This window comes from Lepidothrix coronata, unplaced genomic scaffold (genome assembly GCF_001604755.1).
Source record: "Lepidothrix coronata isolate B3197 unplaced genomic scaffold, Lepidothrix_coronata-1.0 Scaffold211, whole genome shotgun sequence".
NCBI classification, from domain to species: Eukaryota; Metazoa; Chordata; class Aves; order Passeriformes; family Pipridae; genus Lepidothrix; species Lepidothrix coronata.
Genome location: NW_016690391.1, coordinates 1,247,415 through 1,257,560, shown reverse-complemented (window position 1 = coordinate 1,257,560; position 10,146 = coordinate 1,247,415).

Below are 10,146 nucleotides of genomic sequence, written 5' to 3'. Positions count from 1 at the left end.
GCCTTGGACACTTCCAGGGATCCAGGGGCAGCCACAGCTTCTCTGGGAAACCTATCCCAGGCCCTCCCCACCCTCACAGCCAAGAATTACTTCCCAATATCCCATCTCTCCCTGCCTTTTGGCAGTGGGAAGCCATTCCCCCTTGTCCTGTCCAAAGAGAATTCCAGACAGGAGTGTATCCATCAGTACAAACCAAATAAGCAAAAGTCCTGTAATTTCTCAGGTTAGAGCATCACTTCTTCCTATTAGGCCATTTCATTCTTATTTGTTTTGTAGTTTCCAGTTGCACATGTGAAAAAAAAATTGGAGGAGCCCATTTTGGGTCACCGTGGGATGCTGCCATGGCCTTTGTCACTGGTCTGATGTCCAAAGGGAAGGAGAAACATTTCACTTCTTTAACAACACCTCAGTTGGCCCTTCAAACATGAAATTATATTTAGAGCCAACTGGAGTTGGGAACCTGCCTCCTCATGTGCTCCAAGAGAAAAAAAAAACAAGGGACTGTCCTGATTTATGGAAAAATGTGTCTCTGGATAAGATTAAATCCTCTCCTGCTTCGCTGGCCAAAGCGACCCAGATATTTTTATCTCTAATCAGGTTCCTTTTCATTTATCCTGATGTTTAGGCAGAGCTGGAGGTCAAACAAAAGGCTTTGTGCCCTGTGCCAAGCACGGGCTGATCCAGAGCCTTTGAAGGAAGGAATGGGGACAACCTTCTCCCCACAGGTTTGGGGGACACAAGGGACACACCTCTGCTCAACCTCCCCCCGAGCACTTCAGGGGGGTTCATTGTGGTAACTCAGCAATTTTTACTCATCAAAAATAAAACCTGACTGAAGAAAACACAAAATACTGAAGTTTTATAATCAGTTTTAACAGAAAGGCTGGTTTTGATGAGATTTTTGAGCCCTCCCTCCTGAGAAGATCCGATTCCTCCGGGTGAGCCCCAAGCTGTGGGAACTGTGGGATTATTTTGATGATCAATGTGGGCAAAATCAAACCTCAGGGATGGAGAACCCTCCAGTTCAAGGCTCTTTCCCTTCAGCCAACCCATCCACGTGGTTTGGATTGGGAAGGGTTGGGATTCTTCTGGAGGAGGGTCAGTTTGTAAAGGGGAACTTCTCCATTTTTCCCCCCGGTTTGGGGTCAGGGGAGAGCCCAAAAATCTCGGCTCAAATGTAACATATTAACATGCAGGAACATGCAGAGTTCAGTTCAGTTCTTGCACGGGTCCAGATTCAGGAATGGTCTGCAGAGTTTGAACCCAGGGCTGGATTCATATTTGAGGGAACTGAGGTCACAAAGGTCAGCTCTGCATCCTTGTCAAGCAAAGCTCCTGAATTATGGCACTGCAGAGGGCAGTGATGCCTTTTTCCTTGGAATATCCTCCAGGATAACTTCAGTGGAGACACACATGTGCAAATCCAGGCAAGGAGTCTATCCTGTGCTTCCCAGCTCCCCAGGGACAACGGGCTGAAGTTCATCAGCATCTGGAGGAGATGAGGAGGAGACAAACAAATAAACACCCACTTGACTCCAGACTGTTCTCTTTAAATGTAGTGAGACCAAAGTGCTGACTTTGAGCTGAAATCTGGTTGTGTCTTTTAGATTTAATTTGCATTAGGAACCTCGGACTGGATTTTTTTCTGCCACTCCAACCTCAGTAAGTGCCTGAAAATCAAGATCCAGCGAGTCAGGCAATGCACAGTCACACTGCACAGCATCCCATAGTTCTACACACAAAAAGACATCCCTGAGCACTGGGAAAAATTGGATTTATTTTGAAAGGGAACTGGAAGTTTTATGAAAATGGCAATTTCTTATCTTTCTTCCATCTGCAGGTCAGTGAAAGGCGGCACCAGAGACACCCATCTCATCGTTCTCCAAGGTGTCACTGGAACTAAAAAAACAGGACCAAAGCACAATTCCATGACTTTGGTGGGATAAAATGTCATTCCACAATGCTTCCAGCATGTGTTCCTGGCAAGCACACTCACAGTGTTCATGAAAATTAAGGAGAACCATCAGTGGTTCTTTACTGGAGCTTTTTCTGGAGCCTTCAAAGGAGACGCCAGGACACGGATTCTGGAGCTCTGGACATCAGCAGATCCAGGAGGGTAATTATTGGGATGGAATCCAATTAAAAGATTACTGTTCTCCACACAGGGTGTTAGAGAGATGCACAGAATTATCTGTTGAAATCCCTCAGGCAGCTTACCCAGAATAACCTTCCCCTGGATCAGCTCCAGCTCCCAGCGGAGGCTCCGGCTCAGGAAATCATCTTTATGCAGAGCAGCACTAGAGCTTTTGCTTAAAGTTAGACATGTTCTTAAGAGCCACTTCCAACCAGGCTGAGCTTAATTGCACCCTGCCTTCCGAAATTGAGATTAATGTCAACGGGAAGGTTCCAGCTGGGAGGAGGCTGCTGAGAATTCCACGGAATTGCTGCACTTCTTCGAATCCCAGGAGGGTTTGGGTTGGAAGGGACTCTAAAAAATCATCCTGTTCCACCCCCTGCCATGGGCAGGGACACCTTCCAGGTTGCTCCAAGCCCTGTCCAACCTGGCCTTGGACACTTCCAGGGATCCAGGGGCAGCCACAGCTTCTCTGGGCAACCTGGGCCAGGGCCTCCCCACCCTCCCAGCCAGGAATTCCTTCCCAATATCCCATCTATCCCTGCCCTCTGGCAGTGAGAAGCCATTCCCCCTTGCCCTGTCACTCCATGCCCTTCCTGGCCACGGGAATACTCAGAGTTATGCAGTGCACTGGATCTCCCAAATCCCACACTCCCTCAGGAGAGGGATAAACACGTGTGGCCCAGCGGATCAACACGAGGAGCTTTCCTTGGCTTCCAGCACCTTCCGGGGGGAGCTGGTGCTGGATGGGGGACAGCCTGGATCCGAGCAGGGTGGGCACAGGATCCGGAGCATCCCGGTGCCAGAGGTGCCACCGGCCCCTCAGCCCAGGGTGTGGATCCAAGGCCGGGTGCCAGGGAAGGGTTTGGCCTCTTCCTGCCCCTCCAGAGACTTTCTCCAGGATTTTCTGCTGGAAGCAGGAGCTGGACACGGGCAGATGGCAAGGCCGGTTTGCACAACCGGGATTGCAAATGGGCCCAAGGTCACGGGAGGGTGAGGAAACCAGGACCGGGCCTGTGCTCATGCACCAAATACCAGGTTACAGGAGCAATTATTGCCCAACTCCTGTGCTGACACACTTGTTTTCCTCCCTCGGCAGCGGCTGGAAATGATCGGTTGTCTTTACTTTTCCGACAGGGTTGTGTGGGAGGCCCCCTGGGGTGTGCCGGGGTTTTGTGGGGCCTGGGGATACGTTTTGGCCTCAGTGACCTCTGTGGATGGTTTGTGTCTCAAACACAGAGGTTTTCCTGCCAAAATAAATCTCGGTCTCACGTGCCCTTCTCTGACACCAGAGCTGGGCTCAGGAGGTTGTGGGGGGTGACTGCTCTGGTTTTTTGTGTCACTAAAATGTCCTGACCTGGCCTTTTCTTGCCTTTTTCCTCTCACTGTAGCACCAACTCCACGTTCACAGGGCTCCATTAAAGCCCCAAGTATGGACAAGGAGCATCTCCACTTAGCTGGAGCCAGGTCTACAACTTAAAAACAACCAGCACCTCTTTAACAGGCAGTGATGGAGAGCAGGAAAATCAAAATATACGGCAGCTCTGGGCCCAACTTGAGATTCCTGCCACACACTGAGTTTGGCAACAGGTTGTGCCCAGCCATGGGGACCACGGGCTAAGACCAGGTGGTTCTGGCATATCCTGGGCTGGGGGGTCTCCTCCTCTTCCTGCCTGTGCAGCTCAACATGGCACAGACATGTTGTTGATGGAGCCCCACAGTTGATGGAGGTGCTGGTTGTGTCCCACAGTTGATGGAGGTGATGGTTGTGTCCCACAGTGATGGAGGTGCTGGTTGTGTCCCACAGTGATGTAGGTGATGGTTGTGTCCCACAGTTGATGGAGGTGCTGGTTGTGTCCCACAGTGATGTAGGTGATGGTTGTGTCCCACAGTTGATGGAGGTGCTGGTTGTGTCCCACAGGTTGATGGAGGTGATGGTTCTGGTCCCACAGTTGATGCAGGTGATGGTTCTGGTCCCACGGTGATGTAGGTGATGGTTGTATCCCACAGGTTGATGGAGGTGGCTCAATGGCACCAAGGATTTGAACAAGGGCCCTCCCAGCACATCCCTGGCCAGCAGCATTCCCAAAAACTGGGATCCTGGGCCAGGGCAGCTCCCTGGGTGGGAGGAGGCCTCGGTGCACACCTGGAAGCAGCTCAGTGCAAGCTGAGCTCCCCCCGAGGGCTGTGAGGAAGGGGTGAGCTGAGCTCTGTTCTGCTCTCAAATATCCCAGATTTGCACCCTGATTTGCTCTCTCCTCAGATTTCCCAGCTTAAGCTCGGCCTCTGCAAGCCTCAGGCTGTACCTTGATGTCTCCAGCCCATTTCTCATTCCCCTTCTTTAGCAAAGCCCTCCTTTAGTCTTCAAAAACAGAAGGGATTAAGATACATAAAACTGTGTGTTTATATGTCTGTTGTTTTGCAACCTGGTCTGGTGGGAGGTGTCCCTGCCCATGGCAGGGGGTTGAAACTGGATGATCTTGAAGGTCTCTTCCAACCCAAACCATTCTATGGTTCCATGTAGAAATTTTCACGTAAACACAGGCAACGGTGGAGTTTTAAACACAAAGTTATTTGACATAAGATTGTCCTGCTTTCAGGCACTTTCATTTGGCTCCCTTGCAGCTCTTGAGTCAGCTCTTGACCAGTGGCTAAACGTGTCTGGGAGGGAGGCCAGCAAGTGTGAAGCAAGGCAGAGCCTTTCCACACGTGGCTGATACCTGGTTTTAAGCACATCTCGTTCTTCTGGAGCAGGAGAAGTTGTCCGTGTAGATCAAACCACTGGACAAGCCCCAGACTTGCTGTCAGGACCTTCAGGGCTTGGTAATACAAGGAAATGCTTCCAACACAAGGCTCAGAAATGTCTTGTATTTTTTTTCACAGACTGAGGGGCTGGAATTTAATCCCCGACTTTGGCCGTCTCTCTTCTAAATGGCTTTGTTTTGAAACGTGTCTTGAAATGCCTCCTTGCTAAGGAATCACCTGGAGAAGGGGTTGGACTCTCCAGCCGGGGTGGGTCAGGCCCCTTGTTTTGCTGAGGAGTTTTCAAGCAGATGGTTCCCTCCCACAGGACACTTTTCAGCAATAATTCGGGAATTCCATGGACATCGGAGTTACCAACACCAGAAGTGTTGGATTGTGCAGAAGTGGGGATTGGCAGCAACTTCAGCTCCAGTTCAGGCTCTCCAGGTGCTGTTCCATCCAAATTCCCTGCTGGTTCTGTGGAGTTCCCTTAAACCAGAGGGCAGAACCAGCTCGTTCACAAGCCAGGCCGTGCCAGAGGAGCTGCCACCAAAGGATCCCTGCACCTCCATCCTGAGCCACCTCCCAGCTGGGACTTCACCTTTCTGCCACCAAACCTGGGGCTGAAACCCACTCTGGGACATCCATGGGCTACAACAACACCAGGATGTCCCTCCTGGGCCAGCCTCCAGTGCCAAGAAGGACACGAAGCACCCTGAGGGTGGCAGGTCGTGATTTCCCTTCTGACCCCTGAAGAACCTCCTAGAAAGGCTTTGTCTGCTCTCCTGCCCTCCCCTTTTTGTTCACCTTGTCCCATCTGAAGCTCCATCAAGTCTCTGCACCCTTGAGTTCCACAGGAGCATCCTGGTGACCTTTCCATCCCCCCCTTTGTCTCTGTTGTCAGAGGTTGGTTCCTGCTGGCACATTTTTAATTTTCCCACAGTCCTCTTTCCTGCCTCTCCCTCCCCTTTCCCAGACAGGGTGGGGAGCTCTGAAGTGAAGAAATCGGTCAAGGGAATAGACAAAGCTGAGCTTAAGGAAGAACATGCCAGTGGGGCAAACGTGGTCACACCTCCCCACAATAATCCTCTGCTGGCCCTGGACACGATGTCCTTTTACTCAAACACTCTTGATGCATTTCTTTGCTCTGAATCACCTCGTTCTGGACGTGTCCTGTGGCAAGAAGGTCCAAGAGCTTCTCAGGGCGCTGGGAGAGGGAAGAAGGGGACGAGGTGAACCAGGAATTCGGTCAGGATTTGGATGCAGCTCCCAGGACACTCTGTGGTGAGGATGTGAAAGGAGAAGGAACGAGACTGGTGTTGCTGTGGGGATCAGCCCTGTCAGGAGCTGGGAGCTGCCCCTGCCCAGAGGAGCTGTTGCAATCAGTGACCTCTGCCAGGGCCAAACCCAGGGCCTGCTGCTGCAACTGCTGCTGTCCCTTCCCTCTGCTTTATGGGTGTGATAAACAAAGCCTTGAGTTTCTATAAGTTTTTGAATAGGAGTTTATTATATGGTAAAAGCAAGCAGCCAGCTGGGTTACAGAAACGGGGACAAGTTTCCCAAATCTGCACACCTACTACAGGGTACATTTGGCATTTATCTTAGCTACTTCATGCATATTAATTATCTCATATACATATACATTTTACAGTTTTTTGCTAAGTATTGAATATATGGGTTTTCTTACAGCTAAAGCTAAAGGGTTATCTCTACAACCAGTCATAATTCCTGCATTCTTGGATGAACAGGTGCCTAAAAGATTTGAAGTTCTACCATATTTTATTCTTAGGACAGCAGGGAGGTTTAGGGCCCCTTGACCTTGTAAGGGTCTGTTTTATTTCTTTATGGGGGTGTAATTAAGTTTTACAATCCGTCTGTTTTATTTTGATGTAATCACCCATTTGTTTCACGAATCACAATTATTTATCACAAGGGGACAGGGCTTGGCAGTGACATGTGGCCTCAGCAGTGGTGCCTCTCCCAGTCTCCATTCCCCAATCTCCACAAACTCCCTCTCAGGGAGACCCCTGGTTGTGGAGATTGGCAGGTGTGACTGTGACTGTTGCACATCGGGGCTGCAATTCCTGCCGACTGCTTCCCACTGCAATCCCAAAAAACCCCCCTCAGGTCTGCAGGAGGCCAAGCAGCTCCTGTTCTCTAGATCTGACTCAGAGCTGCCCTTTCCCAGCAGCTCCTTGGCCAGGAGGGCTCTGTGTCCCCAGTAAATCCATCCCTGGGGCTGCTCTTTGGGAAGGTGTTTGTTTTCCAGCTTGTTGTGATCTCCGAGAGGCCGGGGAGTGAATTTCCCCAGAATCCGGGGAGTGAATTTCCCCAGAAGCAAAGCGTCGAAGGTGGCGAAATATCCGTGTTTGCTTTTGCATTTCAGCGCCGCGGGGAGGCAACACCCTCATTTATCCTCTAAAGCTTCTTCTGCAACAGCGACGCAGAAAACCATGGCAACAAAGCTGGAGGGTTGCAGGCTCCTCCTGCTCCCATTTCTCCAGCCTGGGCCGAGGGGAGCAGAGCATTTCTTGGCAGGACCTTGTTGCTCTCCCCAACTCCCTGACAGGAGAGGATCGGGCTCTGCTGCCATGTCCCAAGGGAAAGGAGGAGAGGAAAAGGCCTCAAACTGATTAAAATCAGAGATTAGGGAAAAAAAACCATCCTTGTCAGAGTGGTCAGGCCTTGGAATAAGTGTCCCAGGGAGGTGGTGGAGTCCCTGCCTCTGGAAGTGTCTGGATGTGGCCTTGGGGACATGGATTAGGGTGATCCTGGTGGTGGGATGGATGATCCTGAAGGTCTCTCCCAGCCCTGATGGTTCTGGGATTCTGGAACTCCGGGATTTCTATTTAGCCCCAAAGGAGATTTTTATTTAGCCCCTCTAGGAGATCACAACAAGCTGGAAAACAAACACCTTTCCAAAGAGCAGCCCCAGGAATGGATTTTCTGGGGACACAGAGCCCTCCCGGCCAAGGAGCTGCTGGGAAAGGTCAGCTCTGGAGAACAGGAGCTGCTGGGAAAGGTCAGCTCTGGAGAACAGGAGCTGCTTGGCCTCCTGCAGACCTGAGGGAGGTTTTTTTGGGATTGCAGTGGGAAGCAGCTGGCAGGAATTGCATTCCCAATGTGCAATAGTCACAGTCACACCTGCCAATCCCCATCCCAGGTGTCCCTCTCCACTGTTTCGGGATTAAGGATGGTGAATCCTGACGGGAACAACCTTCAGCCAAGGAGTTATTTAATATTTAGAGAGAGGTTTGTACCAGCCATGAACCTTTGGGGACATCCCTATGGATAACAGCCAACCTTCCAGCAGATCAGCTGTTCCTCTCGGCCTGATCCTATGGGAAAGGTTGGAAATCAATACTCTGCAAACACACCCAAGGTGTTACAATGGGTGATCAAGCTCTAAAACACACAATTAAGTCTCCAGATCTCTCAGAAAAACAAACTGTTGAACCAGTAAATGTATTTACGGAGCAGACAAAAGCCCCAGGAAAATAAGCTACAGATGAAACCTCTAAATGTTGCCCCCTAAAAGATGGAAGAGCAGTTACACAAGAAATAAGTGATTGCAAAAGGGTTTCTTCTTTTAAAGGGAAAACCCAACCTGCACAGGGCAAGGTATCAAAACTCCCAGTTGTGCTGAAAAATATAGGAAATGATGAAGAAATCCTAAATCTTTTCTCCTGGGAGAGAAAAACCATGCCCTGCATTCGTGGGGTGAATGAAAGAAAGAAAGAAAGAAAAGAAAGAATGCAGAAAGAAAATGAAAGAATTGGGATTTTCTTAGAGGAAATCTTAAAGGGAAACAGAAGCAAGAAGAGTTAAATGTTGACCCAGAGCCTGGTGCAAAAATTAAAGGAACAGGGAAGAGACACAGAAGCAAAGCTGCAAATGAAAAATAAAGAGGCAGCATCTTTAATTACCAACACTTGCAATAAAGGAGCAGGAAAATGTCTTAAGCTATAGGAAAAATTAGGTTTCCTTTAATTTATAAAGGAAAGTCAAGAGAAAGAAACAGTTTAAACTTAATTAATAGAAGAAATTGCAAAGGTAAACTACCCAGGGACATATAAAAGGATATTCATAATTCCCCAATAATCACCTTTAGCAGCTCCATTTTTTTTTTCTCTAAGAATTAACCCCATAAAATTCATGATCCTAAGTTATGGACCCTGTGAGTTATGTAGAAGTGATTTTCTCACTTTAAAGAAAATGAAGGGACAATATGGCCAAAAAAAATTGTATAAAAATAGAGGCTGCTGTTTGAAAATAAAATGTAAAGTTTGTTTATTGTAGAGAATGAAGGGAAACAACTAATGGGGGATTGAGACAACGCTCTCAGGGACAGGGGGGGATTGTTGGGGTGCCCTGGGCAGGACCAGGAGTTGAACTGGATGATCCTTGTGGGTCCTTCCAGCTCAGATATTCCATGATTTTAGGAGCTCAGGAGCATTTTCAGTGTCAGTCTCCACCCCAGACACCAACATCGAGGCTCTCACCTTTCCTGCCCCTCCTGCTTTTCCATCATTCCCACACTGCCTGTCCTCGAGCACCTCGTGGCTACTGAGACCCAGCAAACCCCTTCACAATGGGATTATCCAAGGAAACTTCCAGAATTTCCAGGGAAATTTCACGTCTGCTTGACAACAGATGCATCTTTTTTATATATATATATATTTTGATATATATATATATATAAAATAGATATGTTTTACCTGTGGCACTGCAACTATCAACCAAGCAGGACTGGCCAAGATCAGGTGGGAGGAGAAATGGGTAGAAGGAAGGATAAATTTGCACTCATGGCACTTGTTTTCTCAGGGGTGACTCAGAGCTCTCAGTGAAGTGGCAGCATGTGCTGTTTGCCAGAAATAAAATCTACATTCATTTTGTTAATTCTGTTTTGTTTTTTTTTTTTTTTTAATGAGGTTTTTTGTCTTTTCCTTCTCCAGCTCGTGAGGTGCCCCCGGAGCAGAGCTCGGAGGGGTTGGGCCTGGGGGCATGAGAGGACTGGCTTTGTGGAGGGGTTGGGCACTACCAGGCGTGATCCTGGTGGGAGGAGAAAGGGAAGGAAAGTCCCATTTTGGGTGTTGAGTAGCCTGACAGGCAGGTCTCTCACTGCCCTGCTCTGTGCTCACCTCTCATGCACAAATTAGCCAATAAAATAATAATAATTATATTATTAGTATTGTAGACATTGTATTATTCATAGAATCACAGAAGGGTTTGGTTTGGAAGGGACCTTAAATCCCAACCAGTGCCACCCC